This window comes from Rhea pennata, chromosome 21, assembly GCF_028389875.1.
Source record: "Rhea pennata isolate bPtePen1 chromosome 21, bPtePen1.pri, whole genome shotgun sequence".
Taxonomy (NCBI): domain Eukaryota; kingdom Metazoa; phylum Chordata; class Aves; order Rheiformes; family Rheidae; genus Rhea; species Rhea pennata.
Window position 1 is genome coordinate 2,377,856 of NC_084683.1, and position 15,064 is coordinate 2,392,919.

General features: G+C 51.3%; 2 pseudogenes; both read left to right on the forward strand.

Annotated features, from left to right (window-relative positions):
- Positions 1-981: 981 nt before the first annotated feature.
- Positions 982-13,488, forward strand: LOC134149698 (alanine--tRNA ligase, cytoplasmic-like; annotated as a pseudogene).
- Positions 13,489-13,604: 116 nt separating this feature from the next.
- LOC134149699 (exosome complex component MTR3-like) lies at positions 13,605-14,421 on the forward strand (annotated as a pseudogene).
- The last annotated feature ends 643 nt before the right edge of the window (positions 14,422-15,064 follow it).

Genomic DNA, 15,064 nt, shown 5'->3' on the forward strand with positions numbered 1-15,064 from the left:
CGCAGGTAGAGGGTTGGGGGGTGCCGCACCAGACTGGGTGCTGGCGGCAAGGCGCTTGCGGCATGCGCAGCACTGCTGGGCGCGAGCCTGCCGCAAAGCGTGCCGGGAGCCTGCCTCTGTCAGCGGCCATGGCGGATGCGGGGGCTGGAGTGACTGCGACGGCCTGCGGGACCTCTGCCAGGGCTTTGGGTGGCTTGGGGGGCCGTTGGCATTTGGGCTTGCCCCCGCGACCTCTCTTTGCCTCCCAGAACGGTGCGGGCCGGGGGAAGGTTCCCCGCGAGGGGGACAGTGGTGAGAGGGTGGAGGCAACAGCACCGCTGGTACTGGAGCCACTGGGAGAGGCTTTTCTTCTCGCCTCTCTTGGAGGGCGAGGACAGTGCTAAGTACTGGGTACAATATACAGGAGCTGGTCTTCTCTCACTGGTGTGGGTAAGGTAATGTGACTGCTTGCAGGGGTGATTTCCAGGCATCCTTACAGCTGACCCAGCTTGGAGCAGGTGGGTTGGAGCATGAGATCTCCAGAGGACCTTTCCAACTGCAGCCACTCTACGATCCTATGATTTATTCACCTTGAATGGTTGTAGGACTTAGCAGTTCTCCCCAGAGATAGGGCAAGGCAGACGCAGTCTCTGACTAACAGTTCAGTATCCACGTGAACTTGGGATCTTCAAATACATGGTTTCAAAAAACAGGTAACTAGAGCTAGAACTGCAGACATCTGGGAGGTTGGAGGGGGTAGGTTTTGGATCAGCACCATTTGGGATGGACTGATGATTAAACTGGGGAGTTGGTGAAAGTAATTGTTAATGTGAGGAAACCCTTTTAAGAGATAAAGGCAGTGATCCTGATGTTAGTGCTTGAGTTTGACAACGTGATGTCTTGATGTAAGAGCCTTGTTCTTTGCTGTCCCCTCAGATTGCACCAAGGCCTGGCTGCTTTCCCTTGCACTTGCTTTTGACAGCTGTGGCTTGCAGTTTTAAGATGGAAGTCACACTAACAGCTAGCCAGATCAGGCAACGATTTATTGACTTCTTCAAGGAAAACAAGCACACTTATGTGCACTCTTCTTCTACAATACCCCTGGCTGATCCCACACTGCTTTTTGCCAATGCTGGCATGAATCAGGTAGGATTCTTACTCTGGTACTGTGGTTCTTATGGACATTGCCTGTAGCAGCTGAAATCTATGAAGCTGTCTGCAGAGCTTTTGGAATGCCCTCCCCTTTTTAATAAGCTCCTCCGGGATGCCTGAACTTACCAATAGTTTGTCAAGCTCTAGGTGCAGTCTAAAGCCTCTTGTAGCCTCTTAGATGGCAATGCATTTGCCTTTCTCCTCTTGGATAAACGCCTGCTCCAGGTGTGACTAGCTCTGTAAACACTTCAATTTGCAGGGAATTCAGTTTTCTCTTCATATTTTAGTGGCTGGTCTCTGGGCTGAGCTTGGTCACATTCCTCTGATTTCATTTTAGTGAGGTTAAGATTTGTCCCTTTATATCCTGAAGACAGGGTTTTCAAACAAACTACAATCTCTTCCATGGATTGTTGGAAAGACATTGCTGTTTTCATGATTCCCTTTAATCACTTTGTTATAAAGAGGTAGCTGGTGCATCTCCTGGAGTCCCCTGCTCTATTGCAGAGTTGGTAGAAACACTAGGAGAAGTTCCTGAGTCTGCTGGGTTGACTGTGCAGCCATGGGAGCACTGCCAGTATCCCTTCCTTGACCCTTTGGACCACAGCTGGTGCTGCAAATAGGTGCATGAAGAATCCTGGCACAAATGACTAATAACTATTTTAATGAGTGGTTGGGGCTGGGCTACTGAAAGTGCTCTGCAGGAGATCAGCATACAGTTTTTGCTAACTATATTGCCAGCTGGGAATCTGGCTGCTTTCAGTCCCTTTGGAAGTCCTGGGGCTTGATGTGCTCCAGGAACATGTACATGTGCTGAGTTACGGCCAGTTTTACTCCTCCTTCCATGTAGGAGACAGCAGCCTTGATGTTTCTGAATGCTACTTCAGGTATGTCCAGGCTGGTGGCATATCACCAGGTGGATAAAACTCATTGCCTTGCTTTTGCTAGCAACATTTGAAAGTGAGCTTATGATATTTTTCCTTCATTTAGATTTCTTTCTTCTTTTTCCTCTCAGTTCAAACCCATCTTCCTCAATAGTATTGACCCCTCACACCCACCCGCTAACTTGAACAGAGCTACCAACACTCAGAAGTGCATCCAAGCTGGAGGCAAGCACAATGACCTGGATGATGTGGGAAAGGACGTCTACCACCACACATTCTTCGAGATGTTGGGGTCCTGATCCTTTGGGGATTATTTCAAGGTAAAACTGGCAGCTCTGAATCTTTAGCGCAAAGTTGCCCATCTCCATGATTTCAGCAAAGTGTTTGTCTACAAATGTACCAAGAGGAAAGAAAAGACCTCTACTCAAGAGTAGTTCCAAAGGTTCCCAAGGCATGTTGTGCTCCTTTGGAATAGATGAACATGGAGTAAAAAACCCACACTGCAGGATGTTTTGAGATTAGTCTCTTAGTGTTTACAAAGGTGCTTATATTCTCACAGCTGGTTTGGTGTCTTCAGGTAGAGGTTTTATTGGCAGTAGCCATGGAAAGTTGCGTATGCTCTGACTATGACCTCAAAGAGGAGTGATCATAACGTAATGATATCGTTGCCCAAGCTTCTTGCTAGAGGAGGGTTCAACTTCACAAAAGGGATGTTAAGAATACAGTATAACAGCAGATTTCAAAGGGTTTTTTTTTTAGGCAGAGAACCTTCTAGGGGCTAATTTGACTGCATTTGGAAAGCCATATGAAATGTTCCGTGTACCTTGTGCGTTACATATATTAGTTTGTATATTTCTTGTAACAAAAGTCTGCAAATTCTTGACTGTTTCCTCTGTGGAGAGCTGTTCTGGTCCAGCTTCTGTCTGGTAGACCTAATAGCACAAGGAGACGTCTGCAGAGACTTGGCTGAAATGTTGTGTGGAGACTAGTTTCCTGATCTTCTGAATGACCCTAAGTCAGGCATAGAAGGTTTCTGCATGTTTGAGAGACTCCCTGGGTAGACTGTAATCAGCTAGTGAGTACAGCAGCTGATACTCTGCATGGGCAGGTGCTGCATGTTGAAGAGAAGCTTCCTTTTACTTGCTTACTTCATCTTTCCTTCTACAGGAACTTGCTTGCAACCTGGCTCTGGACCTTCTCACCAAGGAGTTTGGCATCCCTATTGAAAGACTCTATGTTACTTACTTTGGTGGAAATGAAGCTGCAGGGTTGCAACCAGACCTGGAGTGCAAGCAGATCTGGCTGGATTTGGGGTAAGGTCCTACAATCAAGGAAGCTGCATGTTTTGATAAGCAATAGGGAAGGTATCAGCTAGGCAGCGTTGGAGGCTTCTTTTGTGGCTTGAGGGGGACAGATGTCTCTGGTCCTGCTTGCCCAAGTGTGAGTGTACTTCTAAGTTTTGGTAGTTCTACCCAGTTTAGCCAGCAGATGCAAGAGGTCAATACTGTTGAGGAAGGTGGGTTTGAACTGAGAGGAAGTGTAAACTAAGGAAGGCATCTGGGACCTGTCTCCAGCACTCAAAAGTACAGCTTTGTGTTGACAGGCGCTCCTTTGCATCAGGAAATCTTTAATTTTTCACAATTTATGCAACTGTCTGCCTTTGTTCGGAGAAAGGTGGCATGCCTTATGTGGCAGAGTAACAGGCATATCTGGCATATCACAAATAATGTTTGCAGGGTGGTAGAACTGCAAAGCCAAAGGGAAGCACTAGTGTTAGATGGAAGAGGCCAAGACCTGTGCCCTAGATCTTCCAATTCAAAATTTCTTGTATAAGCTTAAGAACATAAGTGCCCTGCTAGGGCAGACCAACAGTCTTTTCGGTTCAGTGTTTGGTCTCTGACAGCAGGAGGAGGAGATGCTGTTCAAAAAGAACAGGCGGGCCTGGCTGTGGTCTGCACTCTTTTCCTCATCCATTTCCAGCATCTGCAGTTGTTGGATTAAGGACAATAGAGCGTGTGACCACAAGGCAGGCAAGGAAGGGTTGGCTACTGGTGACACTCAGAGTTCATGAGGGGTTAAACAGGATAGATTTAATAAAGGACTTAACGCTCCAAACTGCACGGGAAGCCCTGGGAATCGCACAGAGGAGTCACTGATGGGAGGCTGCCGGAGGCATGGGTCAGACACACGAGTGGGACGCCCAGACAGGACTCCACTTGTATCCTAAGGGCTTCTTAGTCTACTAGAACTGTTCCCTTGTCTCTGCTTTGCTAAGCCTGAGTAGCTGCTGGCCGGGAAGCAGCTAGACATTGTTGACAAAATGGAATGTGCATGCCTGGGCATGATGGGAATTTGGTCAATGTGTAGTTTCACACGCTGGGCCTGCTATCATGTACTCTGCCAGTCACTGACTCTTCAACAGATCTTCTGCAGGTGCTCTCAGTACAGAGGGATACCCTTCTATTCTGTATATGTTGTAGGGACCTGCACCTCTAAAGTATATCTGATCCTACTTTGAGCCTGTTGGATTTTTGTAACTCTCAGTCATAGTCCACCCTCAACCTCCTCCCCTCCAAACTGAAGACTCTTATTATTTCTAGCTTCTCCTTGTAAAGCAGAAGTTCTACCCCTAGGTAGTTTTAGTTGCCCTCTTCTGTTCTTTCTCTGCCCCTGCCTCACCCTCCGTGAGATGTGGAAACCAGAACTGCACTTAGCAGTCAAGCTGTGAGTATGCCAAAATTTGATGTAGCAATGAAATGCCTTTGGTATTGTGGCTGTTGCCCCCTGTGAAACCTGTTATGAACCCCATGACACAGATCTAGACTGTGGGGCAAAACCTGCCTAGCATGCATTAAAGTGAGATAGCCCCTTTTGTTCCTGACTGAGGCTTCACTGAGAAGTTCTGTAGGCCTCTGCCTACTCAGCAAGGAATCTGGGTGGTAGGATCATGAGAATTAAGCTCTTGGCTTGGTTTGTCACAGGACCCTGACCACTCTTCTGCCCATTCAGGGAATTGCTGAACTGAAATTTCTTTGATATAGTCCTCAATTCATGGGATTCCTACCTTGCCATGAGTCTCTGTTGTTCAACAGGAGTTTCTTATTACCGGCTGGCTGAGAGTAGGATTCTGCCTGGCAATATGAAGGATAACTTCTGGGAAATGGGAGACACAGGCCCCTGCGGCCCTTGCAGGGCCTTGCAGCGAGATCCACTATGACCGCATTGGGGACAGAGATGCCTCGCACCTGGTCAATCAGGATGACCCCAGTGTCCTGGAAATCTGGAACCTGGTGTTCATACAGTTCAACAGGTGGGTGAGACCTGCATTTCCAGGTGGCTCCGGTTTTGCATGGGAGTTTACTCAGGCGGTGTAGTTAGTGATGGCTCCTAGCACAAGACCACATTTTTGACCGTTCTGCCCATTTTTCTTCTGAGCTGCTGAATGGAGAGCACAGCTGAACTATGAGTCCTGGGACTTGCATTTATCCATGCTGTTCCTCGTTAGACGTGTAGAGTCCCATTAACCACAAGCCATCTCTCCTGTCAGCCTTAACCCCACCTTAGCAGTTTGGCCACTTTCTCGGCCCTCTGACTCAGATGTCTCTTTACTGCTTTGCTGTTTGCTACAGCCTCATTCCTGTACCTACAAACACCTTCAGCAATTTAAGCCTTGTAGAAAGCTTTTGAACTTTGGTATTGCACCACTGAGAAGTTAGAGGAGTCGTGGCGCTTGGAGGCTGGGCATGCTATCGTTGACCGAGGGAGAATCCATATGAGCCTTGCTCTTCATTCAGTCCTGCAGGGTCACCCTTCAGTGTCTCCCTGTCTCCCATCAGGGTCTTGAGGTCAACAGGTTTGGGACTGCTGACCATTCCTTTTTTTCAAGAAGCTGTGCACTTTGCAATGTTCTGTCCCCCAGCCAGCTTGAACAGAAGAGGTTGGTTATACCTGGTTTTGAGGGCAAATTAGGAATGATTCCTTAGCTCACTAGTAGGGGTTAAGTGGGAAAGAGATGCCATCCTGAAATGGGTCTAGGTTGTTGTTGAGGTTCTTGTTAATTATATTTTATCACAGTTCCCTTGTGTGTGATTTGTGTATGGGCCTGTCTCTTAAATCTTACGCAACAAAATCTCATGGAGAGGAGAGATGGGCATGTCTCTGCAGTGGCTCTATCCCTAATGGCTTGTCTTTCCTTTTGGGTTTGGACAGGGAAGCTGATGGGAGTCTGAAACCTCTTCCCAAGAAGAGTATTGACACTGGGATGGGTCTGGAGAGGCTGGTTTCTGTGCTGCAGAACAAGATGTCCAACTACGACAGTGACCTTTTCATTCCTTATTTTGAAGCTGTACAGAAGGTATGAACAGGGTAGTCTGGGCTTGAAGACTGACCCAGCTTTGTCTGTTTCCCTATTTCCTGGACCCTCAGGGAGATGTAGGGAGGTGATTGGGCAGGGATAGTGTCTGCAGATCTCTGCTTTCCCAGCTATGGTGAGCTCTGCAGATTTGTCCTTTGCTGAGGAGGGTAGAAACTCAGGCTGGCCCAACTGATTGCTACCTTGGGGTATGTTTCCAGGGCAGAGTGAGGGACATGAGCAGTGCGGCTTTCCCATCTATTTCCTGTGAGCTGTCCTAATTGTGTACTCCTTGGTCATCTCTGACAGCGGGAGATGCTCTGGCCAAGAGCCACCCTTTTGCCAATGATAGATAGCACATGTTGCCACTGAGTACTAGACTCAGAGACAGAATTTGTCCTTCAGACTTCTACCCAGAACCTCATGTTGTGCTAATCTGCAGAAATCCCCTGCAGAGAGGAGATCTCTGCCCTAAACCATGAATGGTCACTTGCAGAACCAGTGTGCAATTACTCTGTCTTCCTGGGTGGGGAGGGCTGTTACCAGTGCCAGGAACTAACTGTCATGAGCCCTCTGTGTAATACACATTTATTCCTATGGAAGTGTCAGAGCTCTCCAGAGGCAGATTGTACTGGAGAAAACACGGAAAGCTCAGATACTTCCTGATCCTCAGAAGGATGTGGGGCAGAACTTCAGAGTTAGAGCTAGAGGGCCACCTTTCCATATGTTAAAGCCATCGGCTAGGCAAAGCAAGTGTGTTCTTGTTGTTTTCCTGCTGTGTGTGGATGTGCTGGAAGCCTGACTGTGAGGACCTTGGCCCATGGTGCAAGATTTTCACCATGTGCAGCCACTCCATTATTACAGCAGTGTCTTTCTCATGGGTAGAGATAGAGACATCCCTAAAAAAAGGGAAGCTGGGACCCACATGACAGAATTGGAAAGGCTTTTTCCTGGGCAGGTTAATGCCAGGCTGGAATCTATGAGCCAGTGCACAAAACGGATGTTTTCTTCTTTGGATCTCCGTTCACTCTGTCCCTCTCCCTACCTCTGCTCCCTTGGGTTTTTTATGCTGTGGTAATTTTACTCTACCTCCCTCTGGCCCTGGACATCCTTTGGCCCTGCAAATGCAGGCTGTGGCACCATGTGGAGCCCAGCAGCTCTCTGTCTTCCCTGGATACATCAGCTTACCTTCTTGTAAGAGGAGTGTGCCGTCTCTGAGCCCTGGGAAGGGAGGGGAGATGAGGCTGACTTGTTAGGTGCTTCCCCTGCAGTTCTGCCACGGTGCTGATCCCCCCCGCTGTGCCAATTGCCTCCTCTCTGCACAGGGCAGTGGTGCCAGGCCGTACATGGGACAGGTTGGTGCTGATGATGCAGATGGCATAGATATGGCCTACCGTGTGCTGGCTGACCACGCACGAACCATCACGCTGGCCCTTGCTAATGGGGGCAGACCTGACAACACTGGCAGAGGGTAAGAAGGGAACTGCCATGCTGCTGCTGCTTCTGTTTTGTTCAGTACAGCTTTCCTGAGGGGAGTGGAGTCTTGTGAGACTGTGAAATGTCTTTGAAGGCATCACTAGAGCAGTAGATAGAGGAGTGTTTGCCACAGTATATTTGACACTTCAAAAAGCCCTGCAGCACAGTCCCCCAAAAGATGAAGACACGTCAGTCTGAATGCTCTAGTGAGTACCAGTCCCACTGTATCAACCCCCAGAAAGGATCATTATGGACAGGTGGACACAGAACTGCACTTGCAGTAATGCTGCTGTCAAAAATGTAATGAAATTTGGGCTGGGGCACTGTGCAGTGGGTACCGCTTGTAGGACTGGTTCTGGGCACCTAGTGAGTCCGAGGAACAGGGCTGAGGCCAGGCACTTCACCTCTGGCTTGCTGCTGGTGAGAGCAGTTAGCTGAGAGAAAATATGGAGAGACGGCAAACAAGCCTGCATTCTTGGTCCTGGAAGGGGATGCTGGTAGGTGGATACAGAGGGATCTTATGAGCATGAATCGGAGATGTAATGTTAGCATGAGGGCTTGTGCTATCTCCGAGGTATGTGCTGAGACAGATTCTCCGACGGACTGTGCGCTACTCCCATGAGAAGCTCAGTGCCCCCAGGGGCTTCTTTGCTACACTGGTTGATGTTGTGGTACAGTCATTGGTAAGTTCTCTTTTCACTCTGCTATATGTGCTAGCATGTGCAGATCACCATGCTGAAGGGCTAATCCTCTTGGCTGTTTTAGGGAGGTGCCTTCCCTGAGCTGAAGGACCCAGATATGGTGAAGGACATCATCAACAAAGAAGAGGATCAGTTCCTGAAAACACTCACCAGAGGACGTCGCATCCTGGACGGGAAGATCCAGAGCCTGGGAGACAGTAAAAGCATCCCCGGTAAGGCTGTGACTTCTTTCCAGATGCACCAAAAGATGTTTATCATTTGGGGCTGAGTCAGGGCTTGGCTGGGCTGGGAGCTGAGAGCTGGAGTCAAAAGCCTGTTGCTCAGCGTAGGGCCACCTCATTTTTCTTTTGTCTGTGTTCGCTTCCTTAGATCTGCAGCAGCCCAGACACAACATGGTAGTGTGATCTCTCTGCCCTGAGCATGCCAGTGAAGAGCTTATCAGGTGTTCATGTTCACCAGAGACTTGTTTTCTACCCTGCCAATGGCTTGTATTGTGAAAGTGTGGAAAGAAGTGTCATTCTCTGCCTTGAAAAGTATTGAATCAAATTCCCTCTTCCTCAGCTAAATGTTGTCCTTGTTCTTCCTCTTTACACCTGTTTGTGTGTATAACTGCCATGAGCTTGTGCAATAACTGGGAGCCTTTGCTATGAAGTTCTGCTTCTACATGGTATCTGCCAGGTTTTCCTATTCTGCTGACACTGCCTGTCCTCCCGGTGACAGATTTTGGGAGCCTCGTGGCCACAGTGAAAGCCATCCGCAGGGAGAAGAAGTTTGTGGAGGAAGTGTCCACTGGCCAGGAGTGTGGGATAGTACTGGAACGCACTTGCTTCTACGCTGAGCAGAGTGGGCAGATCTATGACGAGGGCTAATTGGTCAAGGACGATGCCAGCAGGGAGGATGTGAGTGGGCTTGAGAGCCTGTCATAGTCTGAGCTGGGGCCTGGGCAGGTGCATTCAGAGAGGAAGAAGGTGTCAAACAAGCTCTAGCAATTCCATGTCCATAGCAGGCATCAGACATTGCACAGGTTTCCTTCTTGGGGGTGCGGCATAGCACAGGTGTGCTGGGGTTTGCTCCCTTGCTTCTTGGGAGGCTTCACTAAACTTCATAACTTCATGCTGCAGTGTTAGGCTGTCACCAGGATGCAGGTGCCTGCAGTAGTGGTGCTGGGACATGGTGCTTCTGAGCCATGAAGTGGGGAGCTGATTCAGCTCTGCCATGCCCCGTAACTATGCCCCACCTTGTCCTTCATTCAGTTCTCTGCTTTGCAACCTGCATACTATGCCTGCAGGTGCTTAGCTTGCTCATATCACATGTACCAGTCCAGCTTTCCCTCAGCTGAGGCTTTTCCAGTTGCAGTCAAGGCCTCTGGCTAGACTGTCTGTCTCCCCCTTGGTCTGTCTCCCTCTGCTCACTGAATGCCTTTCCCTCCTTGTACAGAAAACAGAGTTCACGGTGAAGAATGTGCAAGTCCAAGGGGGCTATGTGCTTCACATAGGAACTCTGTATGGGAGCTTGAAAGTAGGAGATCAAGTCCATCTGTCTATTGATGAGGTGAGTTAATAATAGATGGCTTCACCTCTCAATTCTGGGAGGTTTTAGCCATTTCGTTCCATTAGTGCTTCTCTGGGATGAGAGTCTGCTCTCCCTGCAGCATGTGGTGCAGGCAAGTAGCATGGCTCTTCCAGTTGAGCTGGAGTAGTGGCCCTCCTGCCTGATATCTGGCTTCCTCCTTCTGCAAGGCAGATAACACCCTGCTGGCTCTGAGCTACGGACACTGGCTTTTGCTGGTCCGTAGCAGAATCATGTTCCGGGCATGACTGGGAGCTGAGACATGTATGCTGCCTCACTGGCTTGGGGATGACAGCTGAGAGCCTGGGTGGGCTGCCCTAGTCCAGACATTGCTGTAGCAGGCTCAGCCTGCCGAGTGAGCGCTAGGCTAAGCACAAGTCTGCAAAATGCATTTCCCTTCCCTGAAGGGGCTCTTCTGGAGCAAAATGGAAGGCTACCATCTTGCAGCGCTTTTACCTATTGAGGAGGGGAGACAGTGTCTGTGACCTGGTCTGTCCCTGGCCTCTTTCCAGACAGGCCCAGTGAGGGGACATCCTGGGAAATGCTGTGTGCAAATTGGATGGGAAATGCCCTACTCCCTAAGCCAAGGCTCCAGGGCAGTGGATTTGATGAGCTGTTTCTGGTCTCCTCAGGCTAGTTCAGGTTTCTCTTGAAGCTGCACCATAAAATGCACTTCCCTTGCTAGAGACTCTGCAGTGCAAGGCCCTATTTAACAGTGGCTTCCTCCCCTAGACCAGGCGGAGGTCAGTCATGAGCAACCACACGGCCACCCACATCCTCAACTTTGCCCTGCGCTCAGTGCTGGGGGAAGCTGACCAGAGGGGGTCATTGGTGGCACCAGACAAGCTGCGGTTTGACTTCACGGCCAAGGGAGCCTTGTCTGCCTAGGAAATCAAGAAAGTTGAAGGGATTGTCAACCGGATAATTGACGAAGCGAAGGTGGGTATGGCTGTTAGGTTCAGAAGGACCTTGTGGGCTGGGATGGTACTCAGTCAGTTCACTGTCCCAATCCTGTAGAAAGGATCCTGTTCTTTTCCTGGCAGACCAGGCATAGGCTTGCACAGTGTCTGAACTAGCCTCAGTGGATGACTGGGGCACCAGTTTTCAGAAGAAATCTGGTGTGAACCCCATTCATTCTGTGCTTTCTCCTCCCTGTGACTGAACTGTACAGTGTAACATGGGTTTATGTTTGTTGCCATTCCCCAAAATGTTTCCGGTCAAAGATAAGTTTTGCCTTGGTCACCAGTTCCCATTGACTCTTCTCACATGGACTGGCTCTCTGTGTTCAGTCTTTATGTTCGGCTGGATAGGGACATAGGGACGTAGTTAGGAAAAAATGCCTTGGGTCAAGTTTTTGTATGATCTGGGATGCTGGAAGTTTGGCCCAGCAGGAGTTTGCTGAGCTACTGATGCAGTATTGTGCACAGATCTGAATGACCTCAAGAAAATTTTGATTGATACCTTGCTCTGTTCACTGGTTCTGAGGCCTTTCTAGGGATGAAGTAATTCCTTGCCTGCTCTAGTGTCGTATTAGCTATGAGAGCCAAGGAGAACTTGACAGAGTAGTTTCTCAGGCCTGGCTGGTGATGTGAGCCAGACCCACTATGATGTGAGAGAGTTGCTCTGCCCAGCACAAGCCCTGTCTCAGAGCAGACCATGGAAGGAACCCTCCGCTCTGCTTGGGAGTTTGTAGTTAGAAATCACTGAATGTGCAGGAGCACACAGGGTCTGAGCAGGCCCTGGTATCAGGAAACTTGAAGATGGAGTAGCTGTTAAACAATTTGGGATCCCTGCAGCTCAACAAACTGTCACTCCTGTGAGGTACATAACGTTCCTTTTACGATATTTCAGAGGAAGCCAGAATTCTGTGGGAATGCAGGCCTTTGGTCACAGCTGGCAGGACCAGCTCTTATCTGCACTCCTTTCCTGTCTTCTGCAGACTGTGTATGCCAAGGACTGCATTCTCGCAGCAGCCAAAGCTATCCAAGGCTTGCGGGCTGTTTTTGATGAGACCTACCCCAATCCTGTCTGTGTGATCTCACTTGGCATCCCTGTGGAAGAGCTGCTGGCTGACCCCTGTGGCCCCGCAGGCTCGTCCACTTCTATTGAGTTCTGCGGAGGGACATGAGTATCTGGACAGGCAGTGGAAGGCAGTGGAGTGGATGAAGAGGAGTCCCTGTGGATCCTGAGTTCCTGAAGGTCTGCTGTAGTGTGTGCTGGGCACAGAAGGGTGAGAGCTTGAGGTAATGATTATAAGCCTCAGCGTTCCCAGTGCACTGTCCTGAGTAAAGCTGTGTTTCCTATCAGCCTTTGCAGACAGGGAAACTGCCTGTACACCTATGTCCTTGCCCACACATACAGTCTATGGCAGTGCTGGGAGCATAGTCTTTGCCACCCTTTTTTCCCTCTTAGGCTTTTGATGGCTGAGTTGAGTCCTGTCCCCATTCTTGCTGCATCTCCTTTTTTATTTTTTTTTAATTTTTTTTGTTCCCGTGCTGATACCTGTTGAGATTTTTAACTGTCTCCTGTGAGTTTGTGTCTGGGTTCTTTCAAAGGCACTTGCAGAACTCCAGCTGTACTGGCCCCTTTGTGATTGTGTCAGAAGAAGCAATTGCTAAAGGCATCCGGAGGATAGTTGCAGTTACTGGTGCTGAAGCTCGAAAGGTAAGGGAGAGGCAGGAGATAATCTTCTGTGAAATCTGTGCACTGCAGGAAATCACTGGAGCATGCACACACACATGGTAACCCTCTACCGAGGTTCCTTTCAGTCAAGTTTGGCCAGTATTTCTACTGCGATAACTCAGCGCCACAGGGTGTCGTTATGAGTACGTAAAGGACTCCTGGCTTGAACTCCACCAGCCCAGCCACAGAAAAGGATGTTGCTGTCAGTGAAGGTTGTGCTGGAAGTCTCTGTGTATGACATAGCGGGAGGAGAGAGCTGGAGGAGTCTAAGCTCTAGCTGTCATGTTAGTGGGCAGAAGGGCATAGGGTGGATCCCAGAGGAGGCTGCAGGGCGAGCTCACATTGATTTGCAGGATAGGCTGCAGATCTAAAGTCCTCTTGGGGGGCGTAAGAGTCAGAATTTATTCGGGCTTGGTACTGTGCTCTCCATTGAGTGTGGGAATGGCAAGGAGTCTCCATGTCTGGAACTGCAGCATATGGTTCTGGGCAGAGGTCAGCTTGGTAACTCTCTCTGCAAAACATAACTTGAATTTTATTCTGCTAGGCCCTCAGGAAAGTAGACAGCCTCAAGAAATTGCTCTCTGACCTGGATGCCAAAGTGAAAGTCCAGAGAGCTCCCAACAAGGATGTGCAGAAGGAGATTGCAGATCTTAGTGAGGTGAGGATGGGGGCACTAGGGGGGGTTCAACTCGGCTAATAAAGGCTGCCTGACGTGTGTACCGCTGGCTGTGCTTGGGGGACCAGGCCGGGCTGGGCTCCTCCCTCCCTCCCTCCCTCTTTCCCTGCTTTCCTCGCAGGGCGGCTGGCCGGAGGATGCCACTGGATCACTGCCGCCTGCAGGGCCCTGAGGAGTCACAGCCGCCGGAGGTGTGGGCAGCAGTGGCAGCCGAGGAGGAGGAGGAGGAAGAGGAGGTGTGGGACTCGTGCGCCTTGCGGACGTTGTTCACGTGCATGGGGCTGCTGAGCCACACTGAGGGCTTGGCCTATGTGGAGCTGGCGAGCGGCACCAAGGTGCTGTGCGCCGCCTGGGGCCCGCGCAAGGCGGCCGCAGCGGCGGATCCGGGCAGCGCGGCGGCGGCGGCGGCGGGGTGGTTGGTGTGTGAGTTCCGGCACGCTCCCTTCGCCGGGAGTGGGTGACAGGCAGCAGCGCGCGAGGCAGCGGTGGAGCGCGAGGCAGCTGCGATGGCACTGCATGAGGTGCTGGAGCCGGTGGTGCAGCTGGCGTGTTACCCGCGCGTGTGCCTCGCCATCAGTGCGCTGCTGCTGCAGGACGGCGGCTCCGCCCTGGCCGCCACCGTCAGCGCCGCCATGCTGGCGCTCACCGACACCAGCGTGGAGATGTACGACCTGGCGGTGGGCTGCGCCCTGTGCCGGCCACCCAGCGCCACTGCCGCCTACTGGCTCCTGCAGCGTAGTGAGGCCGAGGAGCGCCGCCGCCCTCCTCATCGTAGCCCTACTGCCCTCCCTCAACAAGGTGTCAGGGCTGCTGGGCTGTGGCCAGGGCGGCCCCCCTGACAGCTGGGCCCAGGCACTGCGCCTCGGCCTCGATGGCTGCCACCGCCTCTACTCTGTGCTGTGGCAGAGCCTCCTACACACTGCCCGGCTCCGTGCCACCCGCTCCACTGCCTGAGCCAGCCTGAAGGGCCCCCTCCACTGCCGCAGGCCCCAGAGGCCAGCAGAGCGGCCTCGTACTGCTAGAGCCCCCGGATTTGTCCCCCTGCACTGCCAGAGGCCTCTCTGGAGCAGTTCCCCACTGCCCGAGCCCGCTGGAGGCCAGCCGAGCAGCCGCCTGCACTGCCAGAGACCCCCAGAGCCTTCCTGAGCAGCCCCTCGCAGCACCACAGACCTCCCAGAGCACCCCAGCTCCTGCCTGAGCAGCCCGTCCATATTGCTAGAGGCGCCCCCACACCTTGAGCGGCCTTCACACGACCTAAGCCCCCCAAAGGCAGCCCCCCCACACACACATTGCCTGAGCTGCTGTGGAGTGGACCCCATATCACCTCAGCTGCCAGAGCCTGCCTGTGCCCCCCCTCCCCTCCACACCACTGGAGTGCTCCTGGACCCCCCCTCCAAGGGACTGCCCACACTGCTGAGATCAGCTGCTTTAACCACTGGATCCCCCCAAGAGCATCTTCGCACCTGCTGGAGCCCCCCAGTCAGCCACCCGCACTGCTGGAGCCCACCAGAGTCTAGTAGGCCACCCCTGGACTCACCAAGGCCCAAAGCTTGGAGGTGGCCCTGGTGCCAAGGATGAGACTGCCATGTCCAGCCTG